The sequence below is a fragment of the Balaenoptera acutorostrata genome, chromosome 1 (assembly GCF_949987535.1).
Source record: "Balaenoptera acutorostrata chromosome 1, mBalAcu1.1, whole genome shotgun sequence".
NCBI classification, from domain to species: Eukaryota; Metazoa; Chordata; class Mammalia; order Artiodactyla; family Balaenopteridae; genus Balaenoptera; species Balaenoptera acutorostrata.
In genome coordinates, this window is record NC_080064.1 from 2879827 (window position 1) to 2899410 (window position 19584).

Below are 19584 nucleotides of genomic sequence, written 5' to 3' on the forward strand. Positions count from 1 at the left end.
CATGCATTTGTGTTCCTCAATGTGTCCTCTTGTTTGTCCCTCTAGTGTCAAGTCTCAGGACCCAGAGGAGAACATCTCACTGAAAATCAGTGTCCTAACGGTATCCTCTGCCGTGGAAACTTCCAGTTGCCCTTTGAAGCTCATGCGCCAGGTTGGCCAGGGAGGATGGAGGGAAACGGTGGTCCACCATCCTTGTGGTCCCAGAGCCAGAGCTGAGGCTGGGGCCTCCTCCTCACTTCCCTTAAGACACCACCTCACTAAGGTGACACCAGGAAGGGACAGAGGCTCAGGAGGGGTCGCAGTGGCTGCTGGGGGCTGTGGGGACCACTGAGGCTGCCATGGGTCATGGAAACAGCATCTCAGCCCCAGTGGGCCTCCACTGACCTCAGGAGGGTCTCCAGCGCCAGGCAGGTGGGAGCCAGCTCCCCTGTCCTCCTGTTGCTGAGTGGCAGCTGCGAGCAGAGGAAGCCTGCGGAGCCCTCACCCCCACCTTAGTGTGGACTTCCAGCCGCCATGGATGGCTGGCCAGACAGACAGCCAGACAGACAGAGGTGGGAGGTGGGCCAGGCTCTCAGGACACCAGCCTTCCTCTAGTCGGTCTTCTCTGCTCCAGATGTTCTCTCCGCCCTTCTTCCCAGGGCCTTGCTGCTCCTTGCCCAAGAACCTTCTGGAAGCAAGCCCACCCCCACCCCCAGGGCTCTCCCAGTCCCTCCTCTTCTATGGCATTTCCACCCTGACCTGTAAATGCTGACAAAGTCCCCGTTTCTGTTGCTAGTTGGGACATCTCAGGGGCCTGGACTCTCTCTCCGACTGTCAGTCCTTTTAGACCTCGACCCCCCAGGCTGGGCCCCGACCGTGTGCTTAGTAAATAGTCAGGTGATGAGTGAATGAGGGACTCCTAGGTCCCTGGGTGCCACGTTCAGGCTCTAAAGGGCTGGCTGAACCCAGATGTTCCATCAGAAGCATGAACACACGCGGGGAGTTCCAGGGATCTGGAGGCTGGTCAGTCACAGGGACAGTGCAGGTGGGGGTCACTGAGGGAGCCGTGGCCACTCGGGTCATCGGGAGGGGCTTCCTGGAGACCACGTGTCTCCCCTGGGGCCGAGGTCTGTGGGTAAGAGGCCAGGCTCCTCCACCCTGAACTTGTGTCGTGCCCCCCGGTTCCCAGATGTCTGCACGGCCCCCCTTTGCCTGAAACAGCCCAGGTGCAGATGAGCGGACAAAGGGGACAGTCCAGGAGGTCTGGCTGGGCTGTGACAAGTGGTGTCCAGACACGGGCTTCTGTTCTGCATGAGGTGACTGACATGGCCCCGTTTCTCTCGGAATAAAAGCCACAGTCCTCAGACAGGCGCCCAAGGCCCTGTAGTGTTCCCTGTAAGAAGTTGCCACAAATGTAGCAGCTTAAAACCACACAAATTTATTATTTTACGGTTCTGGAGGTCAGGAGTCCTAAAATCAAGGTCCTGGCAGGGTTGGTTCCTTCTGGAAACCCCGGGGGAGAGTCGTTTCTTGTCTTTTCTAGTTTCCTGGGTTGGCGGCCCCTCCTCCATCTTCCAATCTCTCCCCTCCTCCGATGTCTACATCTGACTCCCATGCCCCTGCCTCCCTCCGGCCAGGACCCTTGTGATGACGATTAGACCACCTGGGTAACCCAGCAGAATCTCCCCATCCCAAGACCCTTAATCTGCCAAACCCCTTTGACCATGGAAGGAACAGAGTCACAGTCTCCAGGGATTAGGACGTGGATATCTCAGTGTCCATTGTTCAGCTGGCCACAGCCCCCTTCTCCGTGACCTCTCTGCCCACCCCCCTGCATTATTCCTCCCTTCTTTCTGCTTCACACTGACCTGCTTGCTCTTACTTGAGTGTGTTGGGCTGCTCCTGCCCCAGGGCCTTTGCACACACCATTCACTCTGCCCAGGGTGCTCTTTCCACAGCTGTCCACACGGGCTGCTCCTACTGCCTTCAGGTCTCTATTCAAATGCCCCTCGTTAGCTCCCCCACCCCAACTACAACACCCCTTCAACTGCCCTCGGGTCCTCTCCCCTGCGTCACATTTTACTTTGTGTTTAGCATCATTTAATAGTCTCTGTGCTGTCCAGCACGATGGCCACTGGCCACGGGTGACTGTTTAAATATAAATGAATTAAACTTAAATAAAATAAACAATTCCTGTTCCTAGTTACACTGGCTGCATTTCAAGTGCTCAGCGCCCAGACATGCAGCGCAGATAAAGAGCATTTCCGTTGTTGCAGGAAGCTCTCTTGGACAGGGCTGCCCTGTACAGTCCATGCACATAGACGGTACGTCACGTATGTATATCCTCAACTAGAACGTGAGCCGCCTGTGAGGCCAGGATTGCTATCTCGTTTGTCCTTGGCTGCGTTCTTGGCTTCTAGGACAGTGCCTGGCACCAGAAGCTCACAGGCAGTTGTTGAAATGATGACCCTGTCACCAGAACTCTATCTGCATTGAAGACCATGTCCCTGTGGGAATGCCTATCCCCCATGGGGCCCCATCAGCAAGACTGCCAGCCCCACCGCCATGCCCAGGGTGGCCAGCCCCATTTATGCAGCCTCCCCAGCACTTGTTGACTGCACTTTCCTGCTCATGGGAGTTAGGTGTGGCCGTGGGACTTCCAGCCAGTGAGTGGAGGTGACTTGACAGCTCCAGGTGGAAGCTTGAAGAGCCAGTGTGTGGTTTGTCTGCCTCTGCTTCCCTTGGCCACAGGGACCAGCAGCATCCCAGGCAGTGGTTGTTCTGTTGGCAGAGCAGGGCCCCCACTTGAAAGCCCTGAGACATGGGGGTTGTTTTCCGCACAGCTTGACCTAGCTCACCCTGACTGATGCAAGTGCTTGTCCTGTGTCAGGCTCTGGGAGACTCCACGTGCTACAAGGTGTTTTCTCTTGTTACCAGACCCACTGTAAGTGAATAAACAGAGGCTGGTGGGAACTCAGGGACAGCCCAAGGTCAGTCCACATGTGCATCCTCGTACTGGGGCTTGGTGCCTCCTGCCTCAGCTCTACCATTGCTTCTCCACCCTGGTTGCCTTTCTCCCCTGCCAGACAATGAGGTTCGAATGGGAGCGGGTTGGGGGGTGTCCAGGTCAAATCATTTCTTATATTCTGGGGCTCAGCACAGTGTTGAGCCTGTCGACATGGGGTCACTGTTGAAAGGAAGTGAATTTGTGGTTAGATTGTGAAGACAGTTGGAAGCAGGTGCAAAGGAAAGAAAAACTTTTTTGCCTCTAAACATCATAGGTGCATTGACTGGTACCCTGCACACCGGACGGAGGAAAGACCGATTAACAAGAGAAAAACAAAAAAAGGTTACTAACACATGCATTGTGCAGCACTCAGAGATGAGTAACTCAAAGGGGTGGTTAGAACTTCGGCTTACATAACATTTAAGAAGAGCAAAACAGATTCCTAGAGAAGTGACAAGACAAAGGAACTAGTCTTTGAGTTTCTAAGGCAGCAAGTGGTGGGAGGGCAAATACACGCGGGACCTAGTGGGAGACAAGGGCCAGTGAGTGAGGTTTGTGGTGTGGATTCCTCTGGGCTGATCAGGGCCCAGCACGGACTCCAGTGATTAACTTCTGTCCTTCCTGGCTGGGGGGAGAGGGACACCTTCACAAATCTGTGTCCTGCTTTTAGGTAAACTGGGAGAGGACAAAGGGCTTTTCTTGTATCTGCTTCTTCTCAGTTGCTTTCAGCTCAAAATAATTCCTATGCCAAAGTAGCCTCTGTTGGGGTGTCCCATTCTGCTCCCCGTCACAGGTTAGGGGAGACTGTGGCACCTGCTGTGGGGTTCAGCCTGGGAGCAGAGACTCCCTGTGCCCTTTGCAGAAGGTAACGTGGCAGACGTGGCCCTCAGCTGCCGAGGCTGCGGAGTGGCTGGGGATGCTGAGCGTGACCGGCATGGCGTTCATCTCCCTGGCACGCACACTCCTGCCCTTCCCTACTGATTCGTTTCCACCAGGTTTCCATTTAATCGGAGGGCTGCTGCCTCGACTTGTTTTACACGTGCAGACTTTGCTGGGCTTCTCGTGTTCCAGTGTTTCTTGCCTGACCTTTCTCTCTCTCTCCTTCCCTTTTGCAAACTAGCTCAGCATCACAATTCAGGACCTGTGAACACGGTTTCCATCCTGAGCCCGGTACCTTTCTTCCAGCCTTCTTTTGGAAGGAGTGGCTGATCCGCTCAGAACTTAAACATTCTCCCCTACATTGGTGCTTAGCCCATCAGCATAAACGCCCAGCGAGGAAGAGCGTGGTTTTCCCTCCACATCGGCACCGGGCTCGACTCCCAAGCGATGGGGTGCGGTGCACTAGCATGGTATGGGGGGATGTGCAGGCTTGGCTTTTCTAGGTTCGCTGAGCCAGTGTATGCCCTGCTTCCTTCTCCAGAGCTGGAAATATTCTGCACATGCATCTGAGGTCTTCTCCGGTGGGGACTGGCCTGAGGGATCCCCTAGCCTGTGGGGGCCTCTGAGCACAGGCAGAGAGCTCATGGCCTTTGAGGTGTCCCCTGAGGCCGGCCAAGGCTCAGGCCCAGCCCTCCCTCCCCCAGGATGGGGTCTCACTCAGGCCGTGTGGAGGAGTCCCTCCCCCCCGGGGGGGTGGTGAGCTTCGATTTCCCTTGTGCTGGAAACTCCCCAAGGCTCCTCTGATGTTGTGATCAAAGGACTTCACTCCCTCCAAACTGCACAGACACACACAGAGTAATCAAGTTTGCAAAGATTTTAGGGGCTTTGTGGGACCCCCAAGGTTCATCCAGCAACCTCTTGCTCTGAATTAAGATTCCCTAATCTAGAGGAATTTTACCTGAGCACTGGGGCCCCCTGCCTGCTGTTACTTCCCGTTGGTGCATCCCAAACACAACGTGTGTGTGCATGCGTGCGTGTGGCTGTTACCGACCAGGGTTCTTGGCCTCCTTAATCAATAGAAATTGATAAGAGGCCAGGCAAGGAATTCAGGCAAGGCTTTACTGGGGCTCCTGCTGCAGCAGGGTGGAGTGAAAACAAGTAACAAGTAACAAGTACCCTAACCCTTGCTCGCTCCCCGAGGGGGGGGCAAGCTGTTTCCTCATATGGTGTGAGGGTAGGGGTGTGTCCATGGGCCGGGCGGTTGGTGGGGGGTTAGGTGGTCTGCCCACCCCTTTGGTGGTGCTGAGTGCAGGGTACCATGCACAGTGCCCTGCTTTTGCTCCCAGCACAATTTTTTGCTCCCGGCTCTTCAGAAGTGGCAGTCGGGTTTTTGGTCTCTTTGTATCTTGTTGTCCATAACTTGCCCCAACTGCCCATGTACGCAGTTATTTTTAGTCCCTTATAGTGTCTTTGTATTTTGTGCTGGAGGAGACGTTTGTCCAGGTGCAGGCACTGCAGCAAGGGGTCCCTGGAGGAGACGTTTGTCCAGGTGCAGGCACTGCAGCAAAGGGCCCCAGGTCCCAGCCTGCCTCTTGGCCACTCTCACCCCCGAGTTGGAGGGACCAGGTGGAAAGGCCCAGAGGGCCGGGCAGCTGCAGACTAGCACAGCTGCGGGGCTGTGTCCTGTGAGGAGGGCGGCTCCTTGTCTGCCTCTACTGTTCCCTCCTCTGCTCGTGGCTCAGGTGGAGATGCTAGAGCCACTCGATGAAGCTGCTGGGAGCCGTGAAGAAGGCGGGACGCCTGCCACGCCCCGAGCACGGCCCCACCCTTGGGCGACTGCGACGCAGAACCAGGCCTGGAGGACAGGTGTCCCCTACGGAGGGTGGGCAGTGGCCGGGGCTGTGGGAGCCTGACCTGGGGACATGGCTGCCCGGTCCCCACGGTCCCCCCTCCCTCCCGGATCCCTGCGAGATGATGCTGTCACGTGGCAGCTCAGGCCTGATCTGCAGTCTCCGCTTCCGCCTGGGGCTTCGAGGGCCTCCAGCCATGTGACAAAGAGCAAAGAGAAGGCAGAAGGGGGCCAGAGACAGGGCACCTGGCGAGTGGACATGTCCCCTGTGGAGGCACCAAATCTCTCTTCAGTCTCACCCTGAGACCCGGCTACCGGGGGCGCTGGGGCCCCATGATTTACCCCTCCTGCCAGGAGGAGGGTGGGATGCATGCTGCTGTTGGAGCTGATGGCCAGAGGCAGACAGCGTCCACGTCCCCGGATGAAGGCAGAGGGACCAAGGCTGGACGTGTTCCCAGCCCTGTGAGCCCAGCATGGATGCTATACTGGCCTGCAGGGGAGGTAATGTCCTCGACACGGCAGGGGTGCAGAAGAGCCAGGGGGCCTGGGGAACAGGAGACTGCCTGGCCATAGGGCTTTTGGCCGGAGACTGGAATTGTGCAACCCTTTGTGCGCGTGGCTGGCCGGGGTTGGAAGGGCCCGCAGGCGTCTGGGCAGGTCCTGAGCCACGGGCACGTCCCCTGGCGCTGGCTCCGCCGCTCACCCGCCTGGGTGTCAGGCAGGTTTCGTCACCCCCTCTGAGTCACCTGTCAACGCGGTCAGTGCCTGGGCCCCCCTTGAAGGGTGGGCATGCCACAGAAGCAGACACGTGATCACAGCGCAGCCCCGGCATGGGTGTAGATTCAGAAACACACAGCAGCTACTGCTTCCGTGATTTCTGGTGGAATCGGGCTACTGGAGGTTCCCACGGGAACTGGGCGAACCTGGAATGCTGAGCCCAGAAGTAAAGACTCTTTCTTTCTGACCGCTCAGAACTTCCTGGGTGGATTGGGCTGATGTGGGTCTCCCCAGAGTCTGGCTGGCCTCAGAACCAGGGATGCCGGCAGAAGCATCCAAGTTCAGGTGTGGACAGCAAGATGGATGGGCTTCCAAGTCTCCTCGTGGAGACGGGAAGATGCGAAGCCACCCACTGCGTCCTCCTTCCTGTGTCTCTGCCCTCCTCCTGGAAGCCATGCTCTCCTCTGGGCAGTGCCCGATGCTTTTCCCCTGCTGCCCCGTGGGCTCTGCTGGGCGGCTGCAAACATGGGGCCTTGGGAGTTGCTGGGCTGCTGGGTCATTCACAAGGAGGGAGGGCCCTTCTCTGCAGTCTCTTCCTCAACTGCAGAGCCTACCAGAACCCCGGGCTCTCTGGCATCAGGGCTGCTGTCCTGTCCCCACCCTGGGGGAATGGGGAAGTGATGTGGGCCAGGAGTATTTATTTGGGTCAAAGAGAAACACACGCACAGGTTGCCCTTGATGGAAGCCAAATGCCGGCTCGGAGATGGACAGGGATAAAGCTTTGGAGGCAGAAGTGGTCATGGGCCGAAAAAGGATCCAGAGTAAAAGTCACTCGTGAAGTCCATGCATCAGGGAGGGAGTGTGCGGAGGCGAGGCTGGTGTCCGTCCTGCAGGGACACTTGGAAGGAGAGAGAGGGAGCGTCAGCTGAGCGCAGAGCCCTCCTCACTGTCACCGAGGCTAGCGTGTCCCCTCCCGGGCTGGCAGCCGCCTTGACATTTGTTCTCCCCCCACGCTGCGTCACTCGGCTCACCCCAGACAGCGGCCGGGGCCGGCGCATGGCTGTTTCAATGTCTCAGCCTCGTCTCCGCCTCGAGCTGAAGCCCCATCTCTGGGGAAGAAGAGGATGAAAGTGGCTTTCCTGGGCCCCTCTCCCTTGTCACCGAGGCTCGGTGCGTGGACAGCCTTGGCTACGTGGTGGAAGCAGCACCCGGCTTCCCTGCAGGAACAGCGTGAGGCTTCCGGCAACCTTCTGAGCTTGAGACGTGGTCCTGTCTCCCCGCCAAGGGGACGGCACTGGGGAAAAGATGGCAGCGCAGGGGAAGCTGGGGTAGGTTTTCCTTTCCAGAGTCGGTGTCTGCCTGGAGGAGTGGATGTCGGAGAGGATACAGAAGCCGATTAAAGGCCATTGAAAAATTGGGTTGAAAAAGGGACCCCAAACATGGGGCCTGCTCCCTGCCATGGCCCACAGGTCGTGCAGGAAGTGGGGATGGAAAGGATGCTTCCTGCAGACCCGTGACCTTGAGCTGTGGGGCTGTGGGCAGCAGAGGCAGGTGCAGCCCCTCCACCGGGCCGCCTGCTCTCCTGGGACGTTCACACCAGGAGGTGGGTGCCCGCGGTGACGCCACCACTGCCCCCTGTCTCCACTGCACAGCCGCAGCCTTGTCCCCACCAGACGGGGCCAGTTCAGAGGACCGTGCCTTGTTGTCAGGCTTTCTCGTCCCCGTGGGCTAGTTTGAAAGGTCCATCTCTAAGGACTGCAAGCATGGTCCGGCTCTCACTGCCACCTCCTTGGCCTCGGCTGGGAGGGCTCCAGGAGAATTGTGTCCACATTTACTCCTCACTTTTTAGCAAAGACCTTGGGGATGTCACAGTCCTTCCGGGGCCCTGGCTTCCAGGCCTGCAGAGGTGGCCTGGGTGGGGTGGTCTCTATAGAGCATCCGTGTCATTGGGGCCACGCCCCTCCCTCCACAGGACACGGGGCTCTGCTTCCTCCCCGAGAGGTTTGGAGCTCAGGCCCAGAGACACCCCTAGGGAACCAAAGCTGGTTCTTTTCTTTGAATGTCCTCAGAACCAGCCAGATTCTCCACCACCAAAAGGACAAAGACCTCTGGCAGAGTCAGGGCACTCGGGCCCTTGGCGGGGGAGGGTCACCCAGCAGCGTCTGTGAACCTCTGGTTTCCAGAGTGTGTGGTCTTGCGTGGTGGCCAGTAGACACGTGTAGCCGTGTGAATCTAAAATTAGATAAACGAAATTAAGTTAAAAGCTAACTTATGGCCGCACTAGTCACGTATCAGATGATCAGTGGCCGTATCATAGAACATGCTTATCAACCCAGAAAGTTCCATTGGACAGCACTGCCACCCCGCATCTCACCTCTTCTCCCGATTGACAGCCTCCCAGCCAAGGCCTGGCCAGGGCTGTCGTCCTTTCGTGGCCAAGCTAAGATTCAGAGATGCCTCGAGGACTTGTGACACTGTCTCCTGTCCCTGCGTGTCCCAAGGGGCCTGTGTGTCAGCGCCAGCCTGGAGGAGGGGCAGCAGAAGTGTCCCTCAGGCCTCTGAAGCTGTCGGGCCATTTCCTCTCAATAGACTGAGGTGGGGGCCAGCTGCTGGCTCTCTTCTGAAAGTCCCCCTCCAAGAGGCCTCCTGGTGGCCCGTCTCTAGGCCCTTCTGGGTCAGCTGCAGGAGGAGGTGGGAAGCTGCCTCTCTGGTGGGGGTCTCAGAGCTGGTGGTCCGCCCGAGGTCAGAGTTGGTCGGACACACCAGCCACCAGAAGCATCATGCCCATGGTCACTCATTCATTGAGGGGACATTTGCAGTGGGCTGTCTGTGTCCCCCTGGCACGGGCGTGCTGGAGAGGGAGTTAAACTCACAGAGCCCTGTGAGTCTGGGGGTGTGACACCCCTGGGGATGTCTAAATCCCAACATTCGGATGACTGATGGCTCTGGAGACAAGCTCTTCACATGTGAGCATCTCCTGCTACTCGGAAGCTGTGGGTTTGCTACGCGGCCACACAGGAGAGAGCCTTCTCTGTGTTGGGGATCCACCTCAGAACGGATAAGGCTACTTCTGTTTGGATCCAGTGGCAGGGGACAGGCCTGGGTGGCATGGTATTTGGGGTGGCAGCCAGGAGCTGGGCAGCAAGCAGTCCCATCGTGTGACGCTGAAGCCCCTTGGGAGGTGTTGGGGAAAGGGTGGGCTTTCCCTCCCACCGCCCTGGTTCACCTCCCCCTCCCTACTTCACTCTGAGTCTGTTGTCCTGCATTTAGAATGGGATAATGACAATGACCTTCCTTGGTTGTCGTGGGAATTACACAAATAAACAGAAAGCAGCCCAAGCCTGGGAGAGAGGGTAGAGGTGAGAGCTCCGTGTCTGGGATGCCTGCCTGATATTTTGACTCTGCTGCTTTGCACGGCCTGGGTGACCTCAGGAAAGTCGCCAAATCTCTCAGGCCCCAGAAAACCTTTCTACTCCGGGGGATTATGGAGCACTGAATGAGGTAATGCAGTAAGACATTTACCACCGTGTCAGGAGGGTATTCTGTGCCCAGGAGGAAAGGGCTTCCACATCACAGTAATTCCTTCCTGAGTTCTTTATTTATTTATTTTTATATCATCATTCAGTTTATTTTAATGTTATTTGAACAGTACTTTATTGAGGCAGCATCTACATACTGTAAAATGCACAATTTTAAGTGAACAGTTAGTTGAATTCGATAATTGTAACTTACCCAGATCAAGACACAGAACATTTTCTTCACCCTAGAAAGATCCCTCCTGCTCCTCTATAGTCGGCCCCCCTCGTGCCCTCTGTAGGATCTGACTCCCATCACCATGGATTCCCCTTGTTTGTTCTTGAACGTCACATAAATGGAATCACATAAACATCACATAAATGGAATGTCACATAAGTGTGCTATGTTGTGGGCTTCCTTCATTCCACAGAATGGTTTTGAGGTTCATCCAAGTTGCTGTATGTATCAGAAATTCTCTCTCTCTCTTTTTTTTTCCTGAGTTGAATTCCACTGAATGGATATACTGTGGTTTTCTTATTTATTCTCTTGTTAATGGGCATCATTTGGGTTTTTAAAATTTTTTTGCTGTTATGAATCCAGCTGCTATGAATATACATTCTTGTACAAGTCTTTAGGTGGACTTACGTGTTCATGTGTCTTGGGTATGTACCTAGGAGTAGGACTACTAAGTCTTAGGGTAAATGCATGTTGAGTCTTACAAGAAACCACCAAAGAGTTTTCTTAAGTTGTCTGACTGAAACGGAACAGGACCCTATGGGACCTTCCCAGGACAGAAGCCCCCCACATCCTCCACCTGCTTCTTGGCTGTAAAAAAACTTTAGCTGAAGAATAAGTTTAATTAGAGAAGTGAGAAAATGAAACAGAAACAGAAACAAAGGAAAACAGTTGAACAGGACAAAATAATAAGAGCTTAGTCATTAAACAAAGCCAAGGACCTTTAGTTCCTCCTTAAGGGCTATAGATAATATTCTGAGCCATATCCTTTGAGCTGTTTTGTAGATACTGAAACCCCTACCAAGTGGAAGAAGTTAACTACATCATGACCAGACTGTAGCTGTGACATAAGCTACCACAATTCTGAGAACTGGCCTCAAAGAAATGGGAAAAAAACCAACCCTGGAGTTGAAGGTTAACTGTACTTAGAACAATCTAGATGACGCTGATCAGACCACTGCATGACCAATTTCAAGATGACTGTCAGAGCTGCCTGTGCTGTTCTGCATGTAGCTCCCTCCCCCAACCTGTGCACCCCTGAAACTCCCCTTTAAAATCTCTTGCCCCCTGATCAACAGGGGGGAATTGGTTCTTTGGGACATGAGTCCACCTTCTCCCCAGGACTGCTGGCTTCCTCAATAAAGCTATCTTTCCTTTTACCCAACACTTGTCTCTCAGTATGGGATTCTTGAGTGATGAGAAGCTGAACCTGAGTTTGGTAACATGACCACTCTACACACCCACAGTGACAGGTAAGTGTCCAGCTGGTGCACAGACTCAGCCCCAGTTGGGGCTAACATGCTTGGTGATTCTGGCCAGTCTGGTGGGTGTGCAGGGTTCTCATCATGATTGTAGTTTGTGTTGCCCGAGTGGCTAGAGATGTGGAGTGATTTTCCCTGTGCTTCTTGTACTTGCAGGTATTTTGCTTGTTCCAGTCTCTTGCACATTTGGGGGGATCGTCTCTGTTTTTATTATGGATTTGTGGGAGTCCTTTGCAAACCCTGGGTATGAGTTCTTCCTCTGACATGTGTATTAAAAGTATTTTCTCTCAGTCTGTGGCCCATGTTTCCATTTTCTTAGTAGAGTCCTTTGATGAATGGGAGGCTTAAATTTAGAAAAAAATCTGAGTTATTATGTTTTGGTAATGGATAGTTAATGTTGTGTCCTAAGGGATCTTTGTGTACCCCAAGACCTTAAAGATCCTCTCCTACATTTTCTCCTAGAAGCTTCATAACTTGGGCTTTCAAATTTAAATTTATGATCCATCTCAAATTAATTTTTGTGTGTGGTGTAAGGTAGGGGTCAATGGTTTTTTATTTTCATGTGGCTATGCAGTTATTTTGGTACCATTTATTGAAAACATTTTACTTTGTCCATTGAATTGTGTTGGTGCCTTTTACAATTAGTTCATACTCACACATCTACATACACATAAAATATCTACATACACATACATTTACATACACATGTACATTTCATATACATTTATCTACACACACATATATGTGCACTTATATACACATTTCTGGAGTCACTGGTTTGTTCTGTGTATCTATTTGTCTATTCTTTTGCCCATACCTCACTATCTTAATTACTGTAACTTGTCAGTACATCTTGAAATAAGGCAGAATAAACCCTCCAACTTTACTCTTTCTTTAAGAATATATTGATTATTTATTCCTGGTCTCTTAAAATTTACATATAAAATTTAGAACCACCTTGCCAATTTCTACCAAAGCACCTGCTGAGATTTTGGTTGGAATAGCATTAGATCCATAGATAAATTTGGGGAGAACTGACTGCTTAGAAATATGAATTCTTCCCAACCACAATCTCTCTCTATTTATTTAGACCTTCTGTAATCTCTCTCAGCAATGTTTGGTAGTTGTAAATACACAAATCCCACACATCTTTTGTTAAGTTTAATGCTATTATTGTAAAGGATAGTTTAATTTCATTTTCCAGTCGTTTGTTGTAAGTTCATGACATGTCATTTACTTTGTATTTTAATCTCATGTCCTGCAACTTTGCCGAATTCACTTATTAATTTTGATAATTTGTATATGACTTTGGATTTTACAAATACAATCATATTTTCTGGCCATAAAGACAGTTTACCAATCATTATGCCTTTGCTCTGTGGATTATTGTTTGGCAAGTATATGCTTCTCTTCCCCTGGCTGTGAGTCAAGGGAACCTCCCTGCCTTACTACGTGGGCTTGGCTGTGAGGCTTGCTCTGGCTAAAGGGATATGGTTGGTGTGATGCTAGCTGAGGGCTTAAACACATTGTGCTGTTTGGCCTCTTGTGTGCTAGGGATCCCTGCAGAGACTTTCCCCACAGCCTGGGCCTTGGGATGAACACCTGTGGTTGAACTTGCACCCAGCCTGCAGCCTGGAGTCCATCCACCCACCTGATTCCAGCCAAACCAGTCAGCCCAGGAAGCCGTGAGCATGGGAGTGCACGCAGATTGCCATGAGCCTCTGAGTTGGGGGTATTTCTTTATACAGCATTACTGCGGCCATTGCTGACTAATACAGCCATGCTAGGTTTAAGCCTTCTGTCAGATGTTCAAATGCATGTGTACTGGGTCGGGATGGGGGGAAGCTGTATGTATCTGCAACTCAAGGCAGGTCAGGCTGGATGTGCAGAAATGAGAGACGGTGGCATGTGAATTCGTGGGTGAGACCATCAAGGCAGAAAATTCATAGGGAGACAAGAGCTGGATTCAGAGGCTTACGATGTGGGGAAGATGAGGGGGACTCAGCAAAAGAGACCTTGCAGGGGCAGCAGATGAGTTATGGGGAAAAGAGACACATGGGTTTGCATCCTGAAGGAAGGAATCAGTTCCTGAAGGAAGGCGTAATGGAGTGTGTGGAAATAAAGGAAGACTTCTCAGCGAGAACAGACAGAGGGCATTTTCTCAGAGCTTCAACTGCAAAGGTCAGCATTTGCAGAGCCTCGAGGGCAGGGGAGAGCCTCACGGGGAAACCGGACCGGCTCCAGGAGCCCCAGATGGAGGCTTCCCCCAGGGAGCTGGAGGAGGCCAAGCAGGTCCCATTGATGGGTGTGGGGGGCACAGTCTCTGCCTGGCCTTGAGTTGGAAGAGAGGGCGAACGGTCGGGAAGCTGCAGTCCTTGACCGAGTCCTGACCGTTGGGGGCTGGTGGCTGCAGAGTTTGTGGTTGGGCGGCTGGGCTGGCTGCTGTGGAGCGGGTGGGTGAGAGTTCGGTTGTTACAAGTGCTCGGACGATCGTCTGTATATTCAGCCTCTCAACTGTGTTGAATGGTGTCGAGAGGTTGAGTGAAATCAGGAAAAGATTTGGCAACGTGGGGTGGCTGATGAGCCCTCTCAGAGCCTTTTCCGGGGTGCCCTGTTGATGTGAGCTCGCCTGGGCTGCAGGGGGAGGGGAGGGGCGGGGTGGGAGCTGTAGACACGGAGAGGGGAACAGGGAAATGGGGGTTTTGTTGCCAAGGGGGGCAGGGGGAGGGGCTGGAGTGAGACAGGAACACGCAGTCAGGGGTTTTTGTGTTTCTGTGATCACTGCCTTAGGTCGAGGCTTTGCGGCAGGTTTGTAGGTAGGCGGGTGACCCTCTGGGGAGGGAGAAGTTGATGAGGCAAGAGAGATAGATCAGTGAAGATGAGAGGTGTGGGGTCCACACTGTTGGGGGCCCTGAGTGGGTTGAATTGTGTCCCCTCCCCAAATTCACGTTTACCCAGACCCTCAGAATTTGACCTTATAGTAAATAGGATCTTTAAAGTTGTCATTAGTTAAGGATCTCAAGACGAAATCATACTGGATTTAGGTGGGTCCTAAATTCAATGACTGATGTTCTGATAAAATAGGAGGGACCCAGAGAAGAGGCCATGTGACCCCGAGACGGAGGTAGGGGTGATGCCTCTCCAAGCCAGGGAAGCCAGCAAACCCCCTGAAGCCAGGGCGAGGGGCCTCAGAGTCTTCAGAAGGAGCTGACCCTGCTGACACCTTGATCTTAACCTTCTGTCCCTTGAGCTGTGGGAGAAGGAATTTCTGTTGTTCTGAGCCCCTCAGCTAGTGTTGATTGGTTAATTGGCTACAATGGCCCTAGTCTCTCCCCCTCCCCAAATCCATGGGTGGCTCAGGTGGGAGATGCAGGTGGAGGCTGCCCTTCCCCCACACTCATGGCTCCTCCTTGTGTCCTGGGGAAGTGAGAGGCCAAGGCCCAGGCCCCTGTCTTTTGGAAGGTCCTTCTGCTGCTCTGTGATGCAGAGAATGTGCGGGGCAGGCCCTGCTCCTGCGGGCCCGGCTGGTCTGTGTGGGTGCATTCTGGGGGAAGGGGTGGTAATTAGCAGGCCCACACACAGGCCCGTGTCTGAACTTCACTCCTGGTCAGCTGGAACTGCTCCATCCCATCCCTCTCACCCCTGCGAGAGGTTTCTCCATCGATTCTGAGCAGTGTTCCTTACTGGTCCCCCAAAGGAGGGTCTGCTGCTTGGGGCGGGGAGGCCCTGGTGACCTTGCCTGGACCACACTGTGGGGTTCAAGCCTGAGCCTGGAGGTGTGGTGGTGGCCATGGGCTCAGAAGAGACCGGAGCTCCCTGCTCACCTTCCATTCTGTCCTTTGTTCCCTCCACTGCCTTAACCTACCTCTGGATCTCCTTCTCTGGGCTTCTGTGTCAGCAGAAACTCACTCTCTTTCACTTTGCATTTCCTTTCTTTAAGCCCAACGCAAACCCACATCATCCTGAAGGCTCTTTCTGTGGGACAGCACCCCACTGACCACGGGGCTGTGTGCTGTGCTCATCCCCCGTCTCTGGTTTCACATTTGCTCTTGGCACATTTGAGAAAGCCATCTCTTCTGTGTGTTATCAAAGATCTCTGAGGTCTGAAAATGAGGCCCAGATTTCCTTAGGATCCCCGAGGGACCCTGCCTGTCCTCAGCCTCTGCCATGTCCAGTGTCCTGAGTGCCCACAGCCACAAATGCCCACAAGTGCCCGCAGTTGTCTGCAAATGCTCATTTGCCTGCCTTTTCATGGAAATTCCATTTGTCAGCCTCCTGAAAATTTGGAGGGCTTCTCATAAGGGCAAATCAACTTACTGAAACTGAATTAGAAATAATCCTGTGTGTCGGGCTTTGTCTAGTAATCAACACTGCATGGGAGACTCTGACTTTCAGAAAATTCAGAGTGTATACATTCCCACATCATCTTTCTCCGTAATTATCCTCGCACCTGCTGAGGATGAAGGAGGGATGGTGTTAATTTCCAGGGACTTCTCTGAAACTTCAGGGCTTTGGTCTGCATGCTCCATCCCACCCCACCTCCCCCACCAAAAAACCCCAACCGTATTTGGGGGACAGTTACCCCCTCCCCCACACTGTCCCCTCCTACCACCACATGGGAGGAGAGCCTCTGCCCATGGGGGTCACGTGGGCTGGGACTTGAGTCCTCATCGGTGCACCTGCTCAGGTGTTTCCTGCTCACGTTTGTTGTCAATCAGGAAGTAGGGTTGCAACCCTGTAAACCAGGAATTCATCCAGCCAATGAGTATTCACTGACCAGCGGAGACCGATCATCCTGGTGGGCCCGGAACTGAGGGGTTTCCTGGGACCTGGGACTTTCACTGCCAATGCCAGAGAGTTGCTGGGTTCTGGGGCTGCGGTGGATGGAAGGCAGGAAGGTGCTTCTCCTATGGAGTCCACAGTCTATGGGGAAGAAGTAAAAGTAAGTAGCAAAGGACATAAACAGTTGCCATGGAGCCGCCAAGGAGAAGTGGGTTTGCAGTGGGATCACATAACAGTGACCTGTCCCATTTGGGACTCAGGGAAGGTTTCCAGCTGGCCACAAAGTCAGGAGTCACTACAGTGCCTGGCATCTCGTGTGTGTAGGGGTGTGTGTGTGTGTGTGTGTGTGTGTGTGTGTGTGAACACCAGGCATCTCCTCTGGTTCTTCTCTATTCTGCAGAAGTAAGGGGTTTCTCTATTCCGCAGAAGTAAGGGGTTTCTCTGCCCTGCCCTGGATGGGGAAGGGCGGGGAGCGGGTGTGTGCAGCTCTGCCCTTCCTCCCCCCTGTGCAGGGGCCTGGTCTGTAGGGTATGCCCTGGGCTTCCTCCCACTGTTCTGGAGGTGCTGGTGTGGGTGTGGGTGGGGACAGTCACCTTGCAGAGCTGGTGGCTCATTACTGTGACCAACAGCTCGCTCCTCTTCCAGCTTTTAGTGGTGACAACTGCCCGATTCCATTGTCTCTCTCAAATGACTTCACTCAAACTCTGGGTCAGGGAAGGAATTTATTTACTGGCCCCTTAAAGCCTCAACATGGGAGAAAAACAGAAACCCCACATGAAGACCACTTTTGTTTCCTATGCGTAGCCTGCAACTGAGCCCAGAAGTCCAGGGCAGGGGGCTGGTGCAGGGGGAGGTGAGGGTGGTGCAGGGGGAGCAGGGCTGGTGCGAGGGGTGTGACTGTTGCAGGGTGTGGAGCTGGCGGAGGGGCTGGGGCTGGGCAGTGAAGGCAGCCTCACCCTCACGGTCTGACTCCTGGGAGCACCTGGAAGGCTGGGACCAGGTTGGAGTATCTTTGCCTCCCCTGGGCCAACCTTTTCTGACACATCAGAATCATGAGATGTATGTTTGAATTGTTTTTCTAGTATTTGTTCACTCTTCTTTGAAGGAGTACAATCTCTCTCTCTCGTCATTTCTCCTCTTCCTTAGAAGGATGGAGAGGACGCTGAGCCCCGGTCCTAGAGGCAGAACTGCTGAGATGCCCTGTAACTGTACGGGGGCAGCAACCCTGAAGGTGGGTGCAGGGTAGGGGGTGGACAGGCAGTGCTACCCCTTCTTCTTCACAAGGCTCTGGGCACGGTGCTGCCTAAGGGTCAGACCCTGAGGCCCTCTCTGTCGGAGACCCCTCTTGGGGATGACAATTTCTGCCTGAACCAGAAGCTCCTCCTGCCTTTCACTAGGTTTGCACCTGACAGTGGCCGAGAAAGAGACAAAGAATGGACAGTCATCATTTGAGAAAAACACCAGGCATAGGAACTCATGCAATGATTCACCCACCCCAGTCGCCGTCCATCATTCCCCACCGTCATCTCCTACCAGGAGAAGGGGTTTCAGAGAGAAAGAAGGAAAGACAGAGAAGACACAGGTCCCTCTGGTGGACACAGGACAATGAGATGCAGAGCAACACAAGCTAGTAAGTTACACATCAGGATTTGCCAAACCATCACCTCCAATAGGACACCCCTCCTCGTCCCCTCCCCAGGCAGTAATGACCAAGTGACCCTCTTCCTGCTCCCGGAGCTCCTGGAACAGAGAGCAGGTGTTCCCCATGCTTGTATTTTCAGCATTTAGGACAAAGCCTGGTGCTTTTCTCATCCTCTGTGCACCTTGGGCTCACTGGCCATCTTTGGCTGGCATTCATTCATTCATTCATTCGTTTATTTAGGGACTCTTTATTGAATGCCATTCATGACCTGGGCACTGTTCTGGGTTCGGGGCACAGAGATGAGCAAAACCAACCAATCCCCTGCCCTGAGGGCCTCTGACTCAGTGAGAAGAACCCAGCAATCACCGTGGGATGGGATCCCAGGGAGACCCTCACGCCCATGTCCACCACCCAGTGGCCCTGCCACCCACACATGCTGCCCTTCTGCCTCCTGCTTCCAGATCTCAAATCCTATCCCACCTTCCTCTCCTTCCCATGACAAACAACAGGACATCACCTGCGACCCCACAGCTCAGAGAAGTTCTCCAGAAGGGAGCTGTCCCTGGTCTTCCTGCCAGGGGTACCCTTCTAGCAGGGGTGAGGGATCTATGCCCCCATCCAAGCCTCTGCTTCAGGACTGCTGGAGTATTTTGGAATGATTTGGCTTTGCCGGTCAGGCTGCTAGCTTTTTCAGGGATGGACCAAGCCTTTTCGTACCTAACGTTGCTCAAACTCTTGCATTGGGTAGATTTTCAGTACGATATTGTGAATCTGATATCCAAATATTAACCAACATTTAGGACATACTCATTGTCAATAAAAACAGAGTGTGAAATTCCCAGGGAATGTACATCTTGGGAAATTGAGCAGAGAGGTTATCAGAGATGAACCCCAAGGGTGGTCTGGGGAAGGGGCTCAGTTGACTGAACCAGGAGGAGGAAGGCTGTATAGGGCGGTCCAAGGTGAATGATGCTGTGAGCCCCACTTGCCGCTCCTTGCATTTATCTTGCTATGAATATTAGTTACCTGAGAGAGAAGTGAGCTTTTAAGTCTATCCATTCTCTCCTCTATTTTTAGCAAGGTAGATTGTGATAGATTTAATGGGGGGATAGAGACTGCCCTTCACCACCAAGGTATGAGTTCTCTTAACAATTTTTCAAGCAAAGAATAAAGATGAGGTACGTAAAAATAGTAACTGCCCAATTTGGCCCAATTCCAAAGGATCTAATTAGAGAAAGGCCAGAGTTTCTTGTTTTTAAAAGTGTTTGCTGAGGATGTTTCCAGTTAGACGGTGAAAATGAATAGAATTAGGGAAGTGTCATGAAAAGGGGGGGAGGGGACAGCAAGAGCTGGTGGCTGAGATGAGGGAGGCCAAACCCAGGGAACAGCCCACCCCCCCGCCCCAAGACGTCTGGGACCCATTAGGGGGCGATCAGTTATTCCCCCAAGTGAACAGATGGTGAGCTGGGACTATAATGTCCTCATGTTAATCTGTTTCATTGAAGATGAACATTTATGACAGCAGCACCTTCCATAACATTTTCTTCATTATTCTACTGCCCACAGACCGTTTTCTCTCCAACTTTGCCCTTCTTGGAAGAAGGGTGGTAAATACGTTTGAAGTATGATTATCTTTTTTATTCCCAAGGTGAAAATCTTGCTCCCCTGTTACGGTTAAGATCCCGCCCCCCTCCCCGCCAAACACCCTTCAGCCTCC